General features: G+C 41.1%; 1 pseudogene; it reads right to left on the reverse strand.

Annotated features, from left to right (window-relative positions):
- Positions 1 to 1,820: 1,820 nt before the first annotated feature.
- Positions 1,821 to 19,453, reverse strand: LOC118387627 (stAR-related lipid transfer protein 7, mitochondrial-like; annotated as a pseudogene).
- Positions 19,454 to 20,669: the final 1,216 nt, after the last annotated feature.

Below are 20,669 nucleotides of genomic sequence, written 5' to 3' on the forward strand. Positions count from 1 at the left end.
AGTCTAGTGTGAGGTCAAAAGTCACAACTGCACATTTTCCATTGGGTAAGATCTGAAGCCATTTTTGATTTGATGATTCGAAGGACAATTTTTACCCCTTATATTCTCACAAGTATGTTGTTTCTGTGGGTCCAAATAAATTAAACAAAAGGACTGTGTGAATCTATGAAATTTAAATGAATTTGTCAGTGTTAAATGGACAGGGATTGGAGAGGACAAAAGGAGAGACTTATTGAATTATTGTGAATAAAGCAGTTTTGTGGTTTCCTACAAGCTGGTTGCAGCGTGGCAGATTTATGGCCACAATCAATTAGCGCAAGTGTCTCCACATTTGACTAAGGCACTTTAATCTCCACCAGGTCGTCAGACTTCACGGTATCAAAGTACTCAAGACTGTAGACATATTGGCTCTGAAAACCATACTGCTGAGACATTAATTTATCAGGTCATTTGGCACAATGTTACTTATGCCAACAAGTTTTCAATCCCAGAGATAATGGGCATGTAGGCTGATTTCACACATATACTCAGCTTTCTTTTTATCCAGTTTTGTGGTCTGAATTCACAATGGGGGGCATTTAATGCAGTCTCTGGGTGGTGCGAAAGGAATTACCTTAAAGATCACATTCGCTAATTTTAATAAACTCTCAAAAACATTGTCAGCCTCTGATTTTAAGGTTCAAAGAAGTTTTATCCAAAGGTACACGTTCTTCAGACTTTTATGGTTCATTTGCATCATAAAATGCTTTATGATTTGTATCAACTGGGTTTGTCAACCAGATTATTCAGTCTAAGCACAAGTAAAACATCCAATGTCCTCATATATGGAAGCAATGAGGAAATGGCTTTCCCCTTGTAAAACAGATCTGACCACGTTCTCGCTCAGACAGAGAATGTTTTATTTACCCACTTATCTCCTCCATCATGCCATAAAAACCAAACCTTGCTTTCTTTGTCCAGGAAAAATGATCTTGTAGGTCACGGATCACATACATGATCACACTGCACATTTCCAGTGGATGGTGTGGTTTGACATTTGTACCGTTTCACATCCTGGACCTGCTTCAGCCATCTGTTGTCTGCATATAACACTGTATAGGAGTTTAGGCATTTCATAGGAGAACGTCAGAGTGGGGCGGGCGGCTAAGATTTAAATGTCCATAACAATTGTTCATTTTGGCAGAGAAGTACATTTGTGTCCTGAAAAGACTAGGGTATCGAGCTAACACAGATCTGGCCACTGGGGGTACGTGGCACCCATCTTACAAAAAGAAGGTTGAGCGGAATAAATAAAAACACATCCAGGAAGGAGCAGCTTGGCATTGCAGGAGAAACAGCACGACTGACGAATGACTCGACTGATGAAATTATTGTTATGGCGGCCCTAAAGGGACAGGATATGCTGATTTAAAAAAAATGTTATTTAACTAGTTAAATTTGAGAACAAATTCTTATTTACAATGACAACTTACCCCAGTCCAAACCCTAACGACGCTGCCAATTGTGCGCAGCCCTATGGGACTCCCAATCACGGCCAGTTGTGATACAGCCTGAAATTGAACCAGGGTCTGTAGTGACGCCTCTAGCACTGATGCAGGGCCTTAGACCTCTGCGCCAGTCGTTAGCTGATGAAGACAATGGCACTGCACTAGCTAAAGCATGCAAGCTAGATAATGTTCTGAAACCTTTTAATACATTAGTATTTCATTACTTGTTAACATTTAAGCATTGCATTTCAATAAGCATTTAACACATTATATAGCATCTCTAAAGGTTTTTTCATCAAAGTTATTATAGTGTAGCCAAAGATTAAGGCAAAATACAATATACTTCAAATGGATTTATTGAATCTGATTTGTTGCTCCATTTCAACATGGCAACTAACTTATTTCCTGATTTCATAGATTTTCCTGTTCTTCTCAATTTATTTTACACAATTTCTAAGGAATCAACTTCTGGAAATCATACACAAGGTGTTCAACTGCATGTTGAAAAATAGATTTGGTTTATATAACACACCACTGTGGCCTACGGGAGGTGACATAGTTGTCTAGAAAGACAAGTGTTACAATCACAAGGTGGACATTCTCAAAACATTGCATACAGTAGTATTTCAATATAGAAAACAAAGTTTCTTATGCTCAGCATACAGTAGCTCTACAACTGACCATCTCAAAACAAAAAGCTCAATTAGAGGCTATTTCCTCTCACAACATTTCAAACAGTTATATACTGCTAACTGAACAGTTTTTCCCCAGACAGAAAACAAGTGTTTATCACAAAGGTAAGAGTAGGCAAACGATCTTCAGACTTCATGAGAGTAAGTTACTTTAAAAGGGATGGTTCGGGATTTTGGAAATAAGGCCATTTTATCTACTTCCCCAGAGCCAGATGAACTTGTGGATACCATTTTAATTTACATGACCAGTCTGAAGGAAGTTAGTTTGCTAGCAAATGCTAACTAGCATCAGCACAATGACTGGAAGTCTATGGGTAACTGATAGCATGTTAGTAGATACCCATAGACTTCCAGCCATTGTGGGAGCCAAGGAATTAAACAAAATTACCCTTACCATAGTTCAATAGCATATTTTAATCAGTGGTGTAAAGTACTTAAGTAAAAATACTTTAAAGTACTGTAGTAGTTCTTTGGGGTCTGTACTTTACTATTTATATTTTCCAACTTGTACTTCACTACATTCTTAAAAGAACATATTGTACTTTTTACCCCATATATTTTCCCTGACACCCAAAAGATCTTGTTACATTTGGAATGCTTAGCAGAACAGGACAATGGTCCAATTCAAGCACTTATCAAGAGGTCATCCTACTTCTTCTGATCTGGCGGACTCACTAAACACATGCTTATTTTGTAAACAATGTCAGTGTTGGAGTGTTCCCCTGGCTATCCGTAAATTAAAACAAGAAATGGTGTCGCCTGGTTTGCTTAATATATTGAATTTGAAATGATTAATTCTTTCACTTTTGATATTTAAGTATATTTAAGACATTACATTTACTTTTGATACTGAAGTATATTTAAAAACCAAATACTTTTACTCAAATAGTATTTTACTGGGTGACTTTCACGAGTCATTTTCTATTAAGGTATTTTTACTCAAGTATGACAATTTGGTCATTTATCCACCACTGTTTTTAATGCACTTTTACATTTCTAACTGAGTAATGGTGAACTACCAACAATCTGTTTCATGGAACTGCAGTCACGCATGTACTGTAGTCACGCATGTACTGTAGTCACGCATGTACTGTAGTCACGCATGTACTGTAGTCACGCATGTACTGTATACTGAAACCATAAATCCATAAAACTTTCACTGAAAACCCCCCGTTTTAACCAATATCAGCAACACAGAAAGAAAAGAAAATATCACACAGAAACGGGTGTTAATTCAAATTGTACCAGATTGTCAGGCTGTAAATAGAAAAGTCACATGTTGTGTTAATCTATCCCACAGAGCACACATTCATGCCCCTTGGTCCACCAGAAGGAACTAGGTAATATATCAGACCGGGGAAAAAAAACATTAAATATATTATACATATACACACACAAGGATGCAAAGGGCACATGATGTTACTAAACACGTGCCTTCCAAAGCTCATTAGTAATAGAAAAAGCACTACTATTAGTAAGGCCACTTTCACTGTGAAGGTACAGTAACAGCTGAGCAAACAAACATCTTCCTCTGTAGTGCAAACTATCAAGCAGTCTGTCTTAATAATGCCTGTTCCATTACTTTGAACTTTGTACTCAGGACAAAGTACAGTTATTCAGTCACAGTCATGGGGGCAGCAGGTAGCCTAGCAGTTAAGAGTGTAGGACCAGTAACCAAAACGTAGCTGGTTCAAATCCCAGGGCAGACTAGGTGAAAAAACATATGTCCATGTGACCTTGAGCAAGTCATTTAACCCTCATTGTTCCTGTAAGTCACTCTGGATAATGTAAATATCCATTCCATTGGAAAGCAGATAGTTAGGTGGCACAGGAACACATCCTTATTTTTCATAGAATTTTTGGATCAGGGCATAAAACATGGACGAGTGGAGGGGAACTGCAATGTTTGAGCATTTGCCCCATAGAGGATTTTGCAGTTGCCATAAGACACCTTGGACAGGAAGACACTGGTAATCTTCAGAAGGCTGTTAGAGGTGACCTGGCAGTTTAAAACACAGACAAGGTATGACAGACAAAGAAGTGAGACACCTCAGTCCTGCAGACAAAAACATCACTAATCCCATAACGTGAAAAAGATACCACTAGATCCCTTAAATCCACTCATCTGTGGAAGTCAATGTGCCAGGGAATTCAACTCCTTGAGTTCCTGGTATCACAGCGTTTTTATTTATAGATGTTCTCCTTTCTCGGTTGTATAAACAAACTATGCATGCATGCATGCATGTAGCTAAGCCTCCACAGCGAGCTATTTCAGTGCGGATATGACCAAATAAGGAACACAAACAAGATGGCTGGAAGAAACTACTAGACCTGGTGGATGGAGTGAGAAACAATGCTTTGGCAACATCTCTATAGGGGTAATATTTTTGGTGCAGTCTCGCTAGTTGGTGTAGCAGCTAGTTAACAAAAGGAGGCATGATGGACACCTCTCCCCTCAAGATGTTGGCTTTCTAGCACTATTGTTTCAAGGCAGAAAGCTCCAATGGCAATTCTCCTGGCAGAAAAAGAGAAGTCTTTCCTCCAAAGGGTTCAAAGGCTCTTGTTGGTACTGTTTAAGCTTCTCATGACAATTATGTTATCAATATGGCTATGACCATTATAACCACTCAAATAGCAACAGCATAGCACAAGTACGGCATATCTTCAATGTATGTATATTCCAGCTTCATTTGATATCCCATCACCCCTTGTGTCCAAAAGCCTGTGTTTTGAAGGTTGTTGTATGTGAGCAGATGCAGGTTACTCTCCCCAACCCTGCTAAAAAAAAAAGTCCCTTAGGCGTAGATCTGCCCAGGGTGCGTGTTGTCCCCAAGCCGGTCCTGACTGGGCTGGTGCTTGGTGTCGTTGGACTTCACGGCGCTGGCATAATCATAGATCCCTACCTCCAGGTTCTTAGCCTTCAGGGCTGCAGTATGCAGTTTCTCCAGAAAGTCAGGCATACCTATGAGTGAGGAGGGCAAAAGCTGATGACCAGGATAACATGCAACCACAGGACAAACCACACTCATGGCAGTGGAGACTGCAGACCTCAATTACCTACTTTTTTCATTTTAAAGGGTTTGACTGAATACTCTACCCAAGGTGACTCTCCATCCAGATAAAAGTAAATCAGACCAAGAAGCAAAGCAGTGAGCTACAATACCAGCAGATCAAGTTGTGGGTCATGCTGAAGAATCAGCCAATAACTGTAGCCCAGCTACTGCAGGCTAAAAAAAAAAACATTTTTTAAATATTTTTTTTAAACTATACCTCTCCCATTGAGTTAGGGCAATATAATAGTTTTGCATTGTCAGTGGCTGCATTTGATGTAAAGATCACTGGGAATTGATTGTACCTTTTGTGCCCAACTGGACAGCACCTACATTTACGATGGCTGTCCTTTTGAATAAGGAGGGCTGTTCCTGTAAATATCCCATATCTTTTGTTTGATATTCTAACAATTACTACATCCAGTTTACACTTGGGGATAATCATTAAGCTCAGTGAAGAGAAACCAGGAGTATGAGGGCTCACCACTGGACACCATCCAGCTCACACAGTAGCGGGGAAAGGCGGTCTGAGGGTCGTCGCTGTAGGTCAGAAGGTAGTTAAAGCCATTCTGTGGGTCAGGACGACATGACAAGGTCAGATACTGTAATCTAACATGCACACAATATGCATAGAACAAAAATCATACGTCACTATAGGGTAAGATTATCTGTTGTCTTGTCTTCAAGGGCCTCTCTATTCACCTCATCAAAGGACTTGTGAGGGCGAATGACCATCTTGGACTGGTATGAGTGGACTCTGACATAGTCCTGAGTTTCTGGGACTCCAGGATGCTGAACTGCTCTAAATGACACAAAAAAAGTTGAGAAAGGGAGAAGAGGGAGAGTAAAAAATAATATTCCAAGCATCTGAGTGGGGGAAAAAAGTGATACAAAATTACCTCACATTTGTATTTAAATAGAACTATTTTACATGAATTCAACCCTCACCTGGAGATCAGGACCATCAGATTATTCTCCACATCAACATTGTAGCGACGCACATAAACATAGTCCCTCGAGTACATGGGATACTGTGGGAAGATAATCCAACAAATCAAAAATACAATACAAAATGTAGGATACAACATGTTGCCATCTGACCTACGACACAGCCCGTATTCAAGGAAACATTGCTTCTGCTTCATAAAATACAATACTGCAGCAGTTCCCAAGCTAGGACCCATGTGGGGTTGCCTGATATGTAAATGCATTCGCAGGAGAATTTCCAAAATCCTGAGAAAAAAAAGTACACCGTACCAGTCAAAAGTTTACATTGTAGAATAATAGTGAAGATATCATAACTATGAAATAACACATGGAATCATGTAGCAACCAAAAAAGTGTTATAAGATACATCTCGATTTGTCTATTTGAGATTCTTCAAAGTAGCCACTCTTTGCCTTGATGACAGCTTAGCACAGTCTTCGCATTCTCTCAACCCAGCTTCATGAGGTAGTCACCTGGAATGCATTTCAATTAACAGGTGTGCCTTGTTAATAGTACATTTTTGGAATTTCTTTCCTTCATAATGCATTTGAGCCAAGCAGTTGTGTTGTGACAAAGTAGGGGTGGTGTACAGAAGATGGGTTAACCAAATAGGGCGAAGTCCATATTATAGCAAGAACAGCTCAAATAAGCAAAGAGAAATGACAGTCCATCATTACTTTAAGACATGAAGGTCGGTCATTCCGGAAAATTTCAAGACCTTTGAACATTTCTTCAAGCGCAGTCGCAAAAACCATCAAGCGCTACGATGAAACTGGCTCTCATGAGGACCACCACAGGAATGGAAGAGTTACCCCTGCAGCAGAGAAGAAGTTCATTAGAGTTAACTGCACCTCAGAAATTGCAGCCCAAGTAATGCTTCACAGGAGACAATGAATCAGGATGTCATGGTCAAATTGCTGCAAAGAAACCACTACTAAAGGACACCAATAATAAGAAGAGACTTGATGGGCCAAGAAACACGAACAATGGACATTAGACCGGTGGAAATCTGTCCTTTGGTCTGATGAGTCCAAATTTGAGATTTTTGGTTCAAACCGCCATGTCTTTGTAAGACGCTGAGTAGGTGAACGAATGACCTCCGCATGTGTAGTTCCCACCGTGAAGCATGGAGGTGGTGGTGTGATGGTACTTTGCTGGTGACACAGATTTTTATGCCGCGATATGCCATCTCATCTGGTTTGCATTTAGTGTGACTAGCATTTGTTTTTCAACAGGACAATGACCCAAACCACCTCCAGGATGTGAGGTCTATTAGACCAAGAAGGAGAGTGATGAGTGCTGCATCAGATGATCTGGCCTCCACAATCACCCGACCTCAACCCAATTGAGATGGTTTGGATGAGTTGGACCGCAGAGTGAAGGAAAAGCAGCCAACAAGTGCTCAGCATATGTGGGAACTGAGCATTAATGCCATGTTCAAAACAACGGGGAACGGCAATCTAACTCGGAATTCCAAATCGCAAACTTGGGCCTCTTTGTAGAGCTCTGACCTAAAGATCACTGACGTCATGATTTGACCTCGTATTTTCCAAAGCTCCCAGTTGTCTTGAAAGCACCATAAAACTCCTAGTAGCCTACCCTTCACCAGCTCATATCTGTGTGAAACTGGATTCAGTGCTCTCTTTTGCATTAAAACTGTCTGCTTGCAAGTATCTGTAATAATCAAATTAGAGCATCATGAGCAAGGCAAGAACATGAAGCACTCACAACAGTCAACAAATGTTACTTTGTAACATCCGAGAGAAACCACTGAGGCATATCACAAGTGCATGACTGATGATAAGCACGAGTTCTGCATTTCTAGTGTGTGAGTTGGCAGGGGAAACTTACAGGGAAACGTGTGGCCCAATGCACAACCTCTGAGCCTGTATTGACGTCCCGGTCCACCACCTCCAGCTTGAGAACCAGAGCATCCCATGTCTTCCTGTACTCCATGTCCAACTGGGGCAAAGGGCAGAACATGAGACAAGAGAGGAGCAGAGGCGTAATATAGCACGCACATACAACACCTAGAGCTACATACTTGCACAAAAACCTTACACTCCACCAAGCGCAATTGGGTAAATAGACAACAACAAGAGCTAAATATGGACATAGACACTCAAACGCAAGAGGAGCGTATGAACATACAGGGAATCTGGTGCTGAATCTACAAACAAGTCACTTGTACAGGTGACACCACCCATTTTTATACAGAATACATTTCTCTATGGGTTCATTAAAAGCACTAAGTTTCCTCTTTCACACAAATGTGTTTTTTTTGCATTAAATTAATTTAGCAATTTAGACAGTTAGCAAAAAGGAAACTAGCTTAGTACCTGGACATTGAAGAACTGTCGGGGGGTGACGTCGTTATAAGAACCCCAAACTGAAAAGATGAGGGAAAGGGGTCTTAATGATGACACCAGGGATGTCCGACAAAATATAAATCTGTTCTTTCATACAATCGATTGGTCGAAATTTTAAAATGTGTATTTTTCCATATATAGGACACATCCTAAGTGTTTTAATCAAATCAACTACACTGCAGTCGGAAAGTATTCAGACCACTTTACCTTTTCCACATTTTGTTACTTTACAGGCTTATTCTAAAATTGATTGAAGTTGTTTTCTTCCACCCTCATCAATCTACACACAATACCCAATAATGACAAAGCAAAAACAGGCTTTGAAATTTTTGCAAATGTAGAAAAAAAAAGACAAAATATCACATTTACATAAGTATTCAGACCCTTTACTCAGTACTTTGTTGAAGCACCTTGGCAACAACTACAGCCTTGAGTCTTCTCGGGTATGACGCTACAAGCTTGGCACTCCTGTATTTGAAGAGTGTGTCCCATTCATCTCTGCAGATCCTCTCAAGCGCTGTCATGTTGGATGGGGAGTGTCGCTGCACATCTATTTTTAGGTCTCTCGATCAGGTTCAAGTCTGGGCTCTGGCTGGGCCACTCAAGAACACTCAGTGACTTGTCCCGAAGCCACTCCTGCATCGTCTTGGTGTGTGCTTAGGGTCATTGTCCTGTTGGAATGTGAACCTTTGCCCCCTTTGTAGGTTTCATCAAAGATCTCTCTGTACTTTGCTCCGTTCATCTTTGTCTTGATCCTGACTAGTCTCCCAGTCCCTGCCGCTGAAAAACATCCCCACAGCATGATGCTGCCACCACCATGCTTCACCGTAGGGATGGTGCCAGGTTTCCTCCAGACGTGATGCTTGGCATTCAGGCCAAAGAGTTTAATCTTGGTTTCATCAGACCAGATAATCTTGTTTCTCATGGTCTGAAAGTCCTTTAGGTGCCTTTTAGCAAACTCCAAGCGGCTGTCATGTGCCATTTACTGAGGAGTGGATTCCGTCTGGCCACTCTACCATAAAGGCCTGATTGGTGGAGTGCTGCAGAGATGGGAGAATCTTCCTGAAGGACAACCATCTCCACAGAGGAACTCCAGAGCTCTGTCAGAGTGACAATCAGGTTCTTAGTCACCTCCCTGACAAAGGCCCTTCTACTCCAATTGCTCATTTTGGCCGGGCGGCCAGCTCTAGGAAGAGTCTTGTTGGTTACAAACTTCTTCCATTTTAGAAAGATGGCAGCCACTGTTCTTGGGGACCTTCAATGCTGCAGGAATGTGTTGGTACCCTTCCCCAGATCTGTGCCTCGACACAATCCTGTTTCGAAACTATGAACAATTTCTTTGACTTCATCGCTTGTTTTTTTCTCACTGGCACGCACTGTCAACTGTAGGACCCTATATAAACAGGTGTTTGTCTTTCCAGATCATGTCCAATCAATTAGGTTACTTTACTTAAATCCCTCATTTGTTTAGTTAAAACATTCCCTATTCCCAACCCGTGCTCTCTTTCCATGACACATATGCATTGCATGCACAAGACCAATAGGGCCTGACCTAAAGCATATCATAATCACACCAATTAATTGGTTATAGCAAACTTTGAACACTAGGTTAAAGAAGACTGGAGGTATTGCTCGCCTTAGGTAGAATACCTCATGATAAGCTGTAGACCCCACTATCTATATTATTCGTAGCCGTCTATTCACCACCACAATCCGATGCTGGCACTAAGACCGCACTCAACGAGCTGTGTAAGCAAACAAGAAAATGCTCATCCAGAAGCGGCACTATTAGTGGTTGGGAACTTTAATGCAAGAAACTTAAATTCATTTTACCTCATTTCAACCAGCATGCCACAAGGAAAAATAAATAAAAAGAACTCTAGACCACCTTTCCTCCACACACACATACAAAGCTCTCCCTCACCCACCATTTGGCAAATCTGACCATAATTCTATCCTCCTGATTCCGGCTAACAAGTAAAAACTAAAGCAGGAAGTACCAGTGACTCGCTCAATACGGAAGTGGTCAGATGACGCAGATGCTACAGGACTGTTTTGCTAGCACAGGATTCATCCAATGGCATTGAGGAATACACCACCTCAGTCACCGACTTCATCAATAAGAGCATCGATGATGACGTCCCCACAGTGACCGTATGTACAGTTCCCAACCAGAAGCCATGGACTACAGGCAACATCCTCAACAAGGTATAGGCTAGAGCTGAAGCTTTCAAGGAGCAGGAAACTAATCCTGACGCTTATAAGAAATCCCGCCACACCCTCTTACAAACCATCAAATAGGCAAATCGTCAATACAGGATTAAGATTGAATCCTACTACACCGGCTCTGAAGCTCGTCGGATGTGGCAGGGATTGAAAACTATTATGGACTAAAAAGGGAATCCCAGCCACGAGCTGCTCAGCGACACGAGCCTACCAAATGTGCTAAATGCCTTTTATGCTCGCTTCGAGATAAGCAACACTGATGCATGCATGAGAGCACCAGCTGTTCATGACAACTGTGTGATCACGCTCTCCGTAGCTTATGTGAGCAAGACCTTTAAACAGGTCAACATTCACAAAGCCGCTGGGACAGACGGATTACCAGGACATGTACTCAAAGCATGCGTAGACCAACTGGCAAGTGTCTGACATTTTCAACCTCTCTATGACCAAATTTGTAATATCTACATAAACAGACCACCATAGTTCCGGTGACCAAGAAAGCAAAGGTAACATGCTTTAATGATTACCCCCCATAGCACTCAAGTCAGTAGCTATGAAGTGCTTTGAAAGGCTGGTCATGGCTCACAACACCATCAAGCCAGAAACCCTAGACCCACTGCAATTTGCATACTGCCCTAACAGATCCACAGAAGACACCATCTCAATCGCACTCCACACTGCCCTTTCTCACCTGCACAAAAGGAACACCTATGTGAGAATGCTATTCATTGACTACAGCTCAGCGTTCAACACCATAGCGCCAATAAATCTCATTGCTAAACTAAGGACCCTGGAACTAAACACCTCGCTCTACAACTGGATCCTGGACTTCCTGACGACGGGCCACCCGCAATTATAAATAATAACAGAGGCTGGTCTAATGGAAAAAAAGTGTAAAGCCTTCATTACAGCATAGCAAAGATTAAAAACTGATGAATTTGAAGTTGTTTGTCCAACATGTGGTTGTGAGGCTTGGTGCTCACGGAATTAGTAGGCTACTCATTCCAGGGTTATTATTATTATTTATTTATTTTACAATTTTCTACATTGTGGAATAATAGTGAAGAAAATCAAAACAATGAAATAACACATGGAATCATGTAGTAACCAAAACAAGTTAAAATAAATATTTCAAAAAATATTTCATTTTCTTCAAAGTAGCCACCATTTGCATTCTCTCAACCAGCTTAATGAGGTAGTGACATTGAATGCATTTCAATTAACAGGTGCACCTTGTTAAAATACATTTGTGGAATTTCTTCCCTTCTTAATGCGTTTGAGCCAATCAGTTGTGTTGTGGCAAGGTAGGGGTGGTTTACAGAAGACAGCAATATTTGGTAAAAGACAAAGTCCATATTATGGCAAGAATAGCTCAAATAAGCAAAGAGAAACAACAATCCATCATTACTTTAAGACATGAAGGTCAGTCAATCCAGAAAATTAAGAACATTTAAAATTTCTTCAAGTGCAGACGCAAAAACCATCAGCGCGATGATGAAACTGACTCTCATGAGGACTCTCATGAGGACCGCCACAGGAAAGGAAGACCCAGAATAACCTCTGCTGCAAAGGATAAGTTCATTAGAGTTAACTGCACCTCAGAAATTTCAGCCCAAATAAATGCTTCAGAGTTCAAGCAACAAACATCTTAAAATCAACTGTTCAGAGGAGACTGAATGAATCAGGCTTTTATGGTCAAATTGCTGCAAAGAAACCACTACTAAAGGACACCAACAATAAGAAGAGACTTGCTTGGGCCAAGAAACACGAGCAATGGACATTAGACCAATGAAAATGAATCCAAATTTGAGAATTTTTCTTCCAACTGCCATGTTTTTGTGAGACGCAAAGTAGGTGAATGGATGATCTCCGCGTGTGTGGTTCCCACCGTGAAGCATGGAGGTGGTGTAATGGTGCGTCGCTGGTGACACGGTCAGTGATTTTTTTTGGCACACTTAACCAGCATGGCTACCTCAGCATTCTGAAGGGAAAAGGGGGAGGCTTGCAAACCGAAGAACACCAACCGTGAAGCACGGGGGTGGCAGCATCATATTGTGGGGGTGCTTTGCTGCAGGAGGGACTGGTGCACTTCACAAAATAGATGGCATCATGAGGTAGAAAAATGTGGATATATTGAAACAACATCTCAAGACATCAGTAAGGAAGTTATAGCTTGGTCGCAAATGGGTCTTCCAAATGGACAATGACCACAAGCATACTTCCAAAGCTGTGGCAAAATGGCTTAAGGACAACAAAGTCAAGGTATTGGAGTGGCCATCACAAAGCCCTGACCTTAATCCTATAGAAAATCTGTGGACAGAACTGTAAAAATACGTGCGAGCAAGGAGGCCCACAAACCTGACTCAGTTACACCAGCTCTGGCAGGAGGACTGGGCCAAAATTCACCCAACATTGTGGGAAGCTTGTGGAAGGCTACCCAAAACATTTGACCCTCGTTAAACAATTTAAAGGCAATGCTACCAAATACTAATTGAGTGTATGTAAACCTCTGACCCACTGGGAATGTGATGAAAGAAATAAAAGCTGAAATAAGTCACTCTCCACTATTATTCTGACATTTCACACTCTTAAAATAAAGTGGTGATCCTAATTGACCTAAGACGGGGAATCTTTACTAGGAATTGTGAAAAACTGAGTTTAAATGTATTTGGCTAAGGTATATGTAAACGTCCGACTTCAACTGTATGTATGCGCTCATCTCAGTGAAATGATCCACCTAAAAGCCAATTCATGCTTGACACGAAAATGTGGTAGGAGGCTCCTTATCGAGGGTGTGATGCAATTGCAGAACCTCCAGAAGCCAACTCGAGCTCCGTACCACATCACCATGCACCTCCCTAGTTTTGGGTGGTACATCCTATAGATAACAAAATCTCACTTCCTTGACAAAAGCTCTACACTGCTCCACAACAAGCAATAAGTATGAATGCCCTGACTTCTGCTGAGCCCATATGACCGTAAATGCTTCATGACCAATGCAGACATCACATTAACCATGCACCCAGATGCACAATGCACTTCTCTCTCCAGAATGCGCTCTGCCGCATATTTGTGCACATTAATTGTTTCATAACATCATTGTGTGAATTGTTGTGTTTGAATGTTTGTGTATATCAATTCCCCATTACATATCACCAGGAGTACATTTACCGTTAATTCCTATAATTTCCCATCTACAATGTTTGTTTCTTTGGCTACAAAGTAATGTTTTCTTCACTTCAAACAGCAAGCAAATTAAGTCTGTTTTTACATTAGAGAATTTCAATAGTTCCTCAATGTATTTGAAAAATCTTTCAGGCTCTCTCCCTTTCGATAACCACTCAGAGTGAAAGGGGAAAAAATGTCATGCTCTGATTCAGTGGAAACGTCATAAAATCTCCCTACCTGACAACTTCTTATCAGTGCTCTTATATTCTATAAGAGGAACAGGAGCTCAAGCAGTAGAAAATGTGAGGTACCAGTACTGAGTAGAGGTCGACCGATTATGATTTTTAAACGCCAATACCGATACTGATTATTGGAGGATCAAAAAAAGTCAATACCAATTAATCGGTCATTTTTTTATTTGTAATAATGACAATTAAAACAATACTGAATTAACTTATTTTAACTTAATATAATACATCAATAAAATCAGGTGAGCCTCAAATAAATAATGAAACATGTTCAATTTGGTTTAAATACTACAAAAACAAAGTGTTGGAGAAGAAAGTTAAAGTGCATGTGCCATGTAAGAAAGCTAACGTTTAAGTTTCTTGCTCAGAACATATGAAAGCTGGTGGTTCCTTTTAACATGAGTCTTCAATATTCCCAGGTAAGAAGTTTTAGGTTGTAGTTATTATAGGAATTATAGGACTATTTCCCTCTATACCATTTGTATACCATTTGTATTTCATTAACCTTTGACTATTGGATTGCCAGTGTAACAGTATAGCTTCCGTCCCTCTCCTCGCTCCTCCCTGGGCTCGAACCAGGAACACAACGACAACAGCCACCCTCGAAGCATCGTTACCCATGCAGAGCAAGGGGAACAACCACTCCAAGTCTCAGAGCGAGTGACGTTTGAAACGCTATTAGCGCACACCCCGCTAACTAGCTAGCCATTTCACATCGGTTACACCAGCCTCATCTCTGGAGTTGATAGACTTGAAGTCATAAACAGCGCAATGTTTGACGCACAACGAAGAGCTGCTGGCAAAACACACAAAAGTGCTGTTTGAGTGAATGCTTAGGAGCATGCTGCTGCCTACCACCGCTCAGTCAGATACTTGTATGCTCAGTCAGATTATATGCAACGCAGGACACGCTAGATAAACTAGTAATATCATCAACCACGTGTAGTTAACTAGTGATTATGATTGATTGATTGTTTTTTATAAGATCATTTTAATGCTAGCTAGCAACTTACCTTGGTTTACTGCATTCACGTAACAGGCAGTCTCCTTGTGGAGTGCAACGAGATGCAGGTGTTTATAGCGTTGGACTAGTTAACTGTAAGGTTGCAAGATTGGATCCCCGAGCTGACAAGGTGAAAATCTGTCGTTCTGCCCCTGAACGAGGCAGTTAACCCACCGTTCCTAGGCCATCATTGAAAATAAGAATGTGTTCTTAACTGACTTGCCGAGTTAAATAAAGATTAAATAAAGGTGTAAAATAAATAATAATAATTAAATAAAAAATGTAATGGCCAAATCGGTGTCCAAAAATACCAATTTCTGATTGTTATGAAAACTTGAAATCGGCCCTAATAATTCTGATTAAATCGGTTGACCTCTAGTACTGAGCGCCTGCCCAAGTCAAACACTGCTTCTTATTCCTTGCGCAAATAGCCTACAGCTGTGTGTCCTGAGCTCACTGGTGCAGGAAACTGAGTGCACAGAATATTTTATAAAATGTTTAAGTTCACTAGTGCAAGCTTCTGCTGGACCCAAGTTAATTGTTGATACAATGTTTCAAATTCGTTGCCACAAGTCATGCAGACAGACAACCTTTCACATAGCCAATGTGATTTATAGGATATTTATTTTTAAATCAGGATATATTCTATCTGCAGCCTGCAATGTTTTCATTTCTTGGCGTTATGTAGGCTATTTTAAAACAGTTGGTAATGGCAATCAATATATGTTACTTTTTAGTAACATGTTTCATCTCCATTTGGATAGAATTTTGATTAACCACATGACAATGATTGAGATATGAAGACGTTATTATAAATTACATTCCACAAAAATGTGCATATGAAAACCATAACTAGCATGCAGATCGGTAGAAAGGGTAAGATAAATTGGCATTCCACATGAGAAAGGTAGCAGACTCCTCGTTTTGCCTATTACCGGCAACTTCAGGAGAGTAATTTCAGAATCTGCACAAGCCAGCAGGAGGAGAATAGTTTGGTCAGGTTAAGTTTTTTTCTTTTTTCTTCTGGTTATCTAGATCTCTGGCTCCCTCGAGGCATGTCTTACTTAAATCAGACGAGTTTCAGTCAACAATGATATTTGTTTTGTTGCCCTAGTGCTATCCCCACGGCCTCAACAGTTCACTCAGACAGGTGTCTTGTACACCATTATTTTTTGCTACTGCTCGACTATAGAAATCTTGGACAACCAACAGCCTTTCGACCAGTCAACTAAATGGGGTCAGCCCTTGATTAAACTCAGACATGTAGATGATCAAGGCAAAAAGAGAAAATGGAAAAGTGCAAATCTACATCAAAGGGTTGATGAAATGATGACACACCATATAGTCAAAGGAAAGTTTTACTGCATATTCTGGGTGTCAAAGACTTGTGACAATGCAGGCTTACCTCTGTATTCACATAAGTGGCTTCCCTCAATTGGCCGCCTCCACACTTTGAAATTATTCTTCTCCATGACAAGTTCCCAGCCTGTCTCCACCTGCCCTTCAGCCTTCTCTGAGGATGCACTCAGATTATTCACTGACTCCAAAGCTTGGAGCTAGTCCACACCTTCGGAAGTGAACAGAGTTAAGAGTTCTTACCATAACAAGCGACATGTACTGGTGTTGCTGTATATACAGGTTCAAAACACTCAACATGCGAAGCATACTGCCTGCTTTCACATTACAGGACAAGGTTGAAGTAAAGGTAGTACTAACATTCCACGCCTGCATTATGTAAACAATTGGGCAAATAACAGTGTACAATTATATGCACAACAATATGTTTCTCATTTAGAGTTGGAAGTAACAGCATGTCTCTCTCTACCTGTGTAGTTCTTCATCTCGGACCTTCTCGTCCTCCCACAGGAAGACACCCGCCAGTGCAGCCACAAGCTTCCCCGTGGAAGCGTGCTTGCTCTGGAGTCGACGCCATATGCTTCCCACCAGGGTCCACCTAGTTCGCGCTGAGTACAGGTTTGCATAAAGCTCTCCAATCTGATAGGCGCGTCGAAGCCTCTGGCCTGTCACAAAGCTACAATGGTTGGCAAAAATTGATAGCAAGTCTTGCTTCTTATTGTCAGACGCCACTTTTTTACTGGTGCCCACCCCCGATCTCTGGAGCCATGATAACAACAGGCCCATGCGTCTTCTAATCCATGTCGTGGTTTCGGATTTGCAATTGCTCTTGCCAATCCCGTCTCACTGTATTACTGCTTTTAACCCTAACAGCACATACACCGATTTCACATAAATTTATAAACTGCCGTGGTGTAGACTGAAACATTCTGCTGATTGTGCAAGAGTAAGTTCGACCACTAGAAGTGACAGCTAATTAAAGCAAGTGAACGCTTATTAGTTAACTTTCCTATCACGCGCGATATCTGTGGTGTATTTGTTACCAACAATGTCAATTGTAACGCTGTCAGTATTGATTGGAAATAACTACGAATAATTTATATAACATAGGAAGAAAACACTGCCAAAGATGCAGATTACTCTAACGTTAGGTGGTTATATTGTTAGCTTAAAGGCCTAAGAGATGACAAAGTATCAAACCAGGTCTCAAACTGTATTTGACATTAGCTTGTTAGCTAAGCTAAGGAATTCAAGAGCACGAGACAAGCACCAACTAACGTACCACCATTGAACCGATGGTATTTGAGTGACAGCAGGCACTTGTACAGTTTATGAATAGTCGTATAAACCACTATTGTTTTTAATAGTCGTCCATTCGGTTCAATTATTAGCTAGCTCACCAATTTTATCGTACTTTCAACTCCGTGCAATAACCAGCATCACGTTTTTCTTGCACATGGAAGTCAGTCGACATGATATTTGTCCCTAGTTACCACAGCCACAAAGTCAAAATCATGGCTAAAACCCGCCTATTACTACAATTTATATTCTTAAAATCAGATTTAAAACCTAACCTTAACCACCGCTAAACTTATGTTTCATTCTAAATTAAGACCAAAAAGCTATTTTTTTGTTTCATACATTTTTAAGATATAGACCGTTTTGACTTTGTGGATGTGGTAACTAGTGACAAGGGCTCAAGAGCTTGTTCACGCCAATGGGGTTCAATCCCGGATAGCACTAACCAATAGAGTTCACACCCCCCTCGAGAGTATCCGCCTTATCTGGACAACACAAATTTGATTGGTTACTTATCATTGGGGTTCTATTTCATTTGTAGTAGTTGGTGTCAATCTTTTGATTAGCCACTAGCAGTTAAGTTGGGATCCTGATGTAATTATGCGGTGAAGGTCCACGATAAAGGTGAAATACAAAAAAGGTGAAAAGGAGTCTATGCTATCCGTGATCATTGGGACGTCCCAACCCTAAACTACACAAAACAATGGCTGTGTTCGAATACCCATCCTAACATACTATTAGTTCATTTTAGTATACTGTAAACGAACGGTATCATTTCAGTTGAGCGTACTAGAGCTTCGCCTGTCTAACAGAAGTTGATGCTTTTGCTAGCTTGTTAGCATAACAAATGACTGGCTAAACATTTTAAGATTCTGAGTGTAGTATGATGTCCCTTGGGGTATCTGTACCTATGTATGACATGCGAGGGTTAGGTTAGTAAACATGCTGGAGCTAAAACCTTGTTGTCGTGCATCCTTATTTTAGATAATACTACATGGTGTCAGAAGTGGTTTTAATAATTACATAAACTTGAAGGGTGTACCAAGTAAATCATACATTCAGGTTGTTTCGAAGCAGGGACGAGATAAAACAACATATTGTTTTGCTAGCTAACGAGCAAGGACTAAGTTACTGCTAAGGAAAATGTTGCAAGAGGAAGAAACTGCCGGGATTTCAGGGTTTGCGTCTGGTCCCCCGGAGCATTTTGATTGTATGGACATTCAAAACTGACCGAAATGGATCAGGCGCTTTGAAAGGTACAGGGTAGCATCAGGCTTAAACGTGAAAAATTAGGCATTTCAAGTTAATACACTGATCTACTCTATGGGTGATGAAGCCGAGGATATATTAAATGCTTTAATGTTGACTGAGGAAGAGAAACTTAACTACAGTGCCGTTAAAGACCGTTTTGAAATGCTTTTTGTAGGGAGACACAACATTATATTTGAGAGAGCTAGGTTTAATATGCGCAAACAGGAGCACAGTGAAACCACCGACAGTTTTATCACAGCTGTTCACAAACTAGCAGAACATTGTCAGTCTGACCCGAGATCAGATTGTAGTGGGAATAAGAAATATATATAACTTTCGGAAAAGTTACAATTGGATTCCCAGCTTACCTTGTCTAAAGCTGTAAACCAGGTTAGGCAGAGTGAGACAGTAAAAAGACAGCAGACGATGCTGCGCGACAGCAGCTCTTTGCAGAGCGAAGAGAGTGAGGAAATAAATACATTTTCATACTGAGCTAAAAATAAAAAGAGGGCAACACAGAACAGAGACAGACATGGAGAAAACAATCACAGACAGCACCAGTAGCTAGTTCAAGTGTTTGTCGCAAATGTGGGAAATCCCCTTTCCACAGATGGAAAGATTGCCCAGCAAAGGATGCTGAATGCAGGAAATGTCACAGGAGAGGACACTTTTCAGCTGTCTGTCGATTAAAGCAAATCCATGAGGTCTCAGAGGAGGTACAGCAGGACAGCAGCATTCTGGGAGAAGTAAGGGAAAACAATGCTGGCTTGTAATTCAGACATTACACTCAATGGGGAGGTTGTGTCATTTAAACTAGACACTGGGGCAGCAGTGACAGCTATCCCAACTAGGCTGTATAGATATAGTAGAGATGGCCCTTTTCTCTCTGCAAACAAAAAACTGTATGGGCCCAATAATAAAATATTACCAGTGGCAGGGCAGTTGGTGATTAAACTGGAGAGTAAAGACAATAGTGCCATGCAGCCTGTCTTCGTCATTGACTCTCTGGCCAGACCGTTGCTGGGGCTGCCAACAATTGAAGCATTGCAACTCATTGAGAGAGTGAGCGAACTGGAGGACCCAAGTGAGGTTTTCAATAAATAAATAAAGTGTTTTCTGGTCTAGGAAGGATAGAAGGTGACTACAAAATCCACCTGAAAGAGGATGCTGTTCCCTATGCCCTTACTACCCCCTCCCTTTATTGGCCAGAGTAAAGGAAGAGTTGGGGAGGATGGAAGAAATTGGGCCGGTGTCTAAAATAGAGAGTCCCACTGACTGGTGTGCAGGGATGGAAGTGGTTCCAAAAGCCACTGGGGACATAAGGATCAGAGAGTGCTGGCCCAGTATTGTCCCCAGGCTAAGACAAAGGTATCAGCAGATGCATCATCCTTTGGGCTAGGGGCGGTCCTCATACAGATGCAGGACAACATGGAGTGGCGTCCAATAGCATACATCTCCCAAAGCTTATCCGACCCAGAGCAAAGCTATGCACAAGTGGAGAAGGAGGCGTTGGCTATCACATGGGCATGTGAA

This window comes from Oncorhynchus keta, chromosome 9, assembly GCF_023373465.1.
Source record: "Oncorhynchus keta strain PuntledgeMale-10-30-2019 chromosome 9, Oket_V2, whole genome shotgun sequence".
NCBI classification, from domain to species: Eukaryota; Metazoa; Chordata; class Actinopteri; order Salmoniformes; family Salmonidae; genus Oncorhynchus; species Oncorhynchus keta.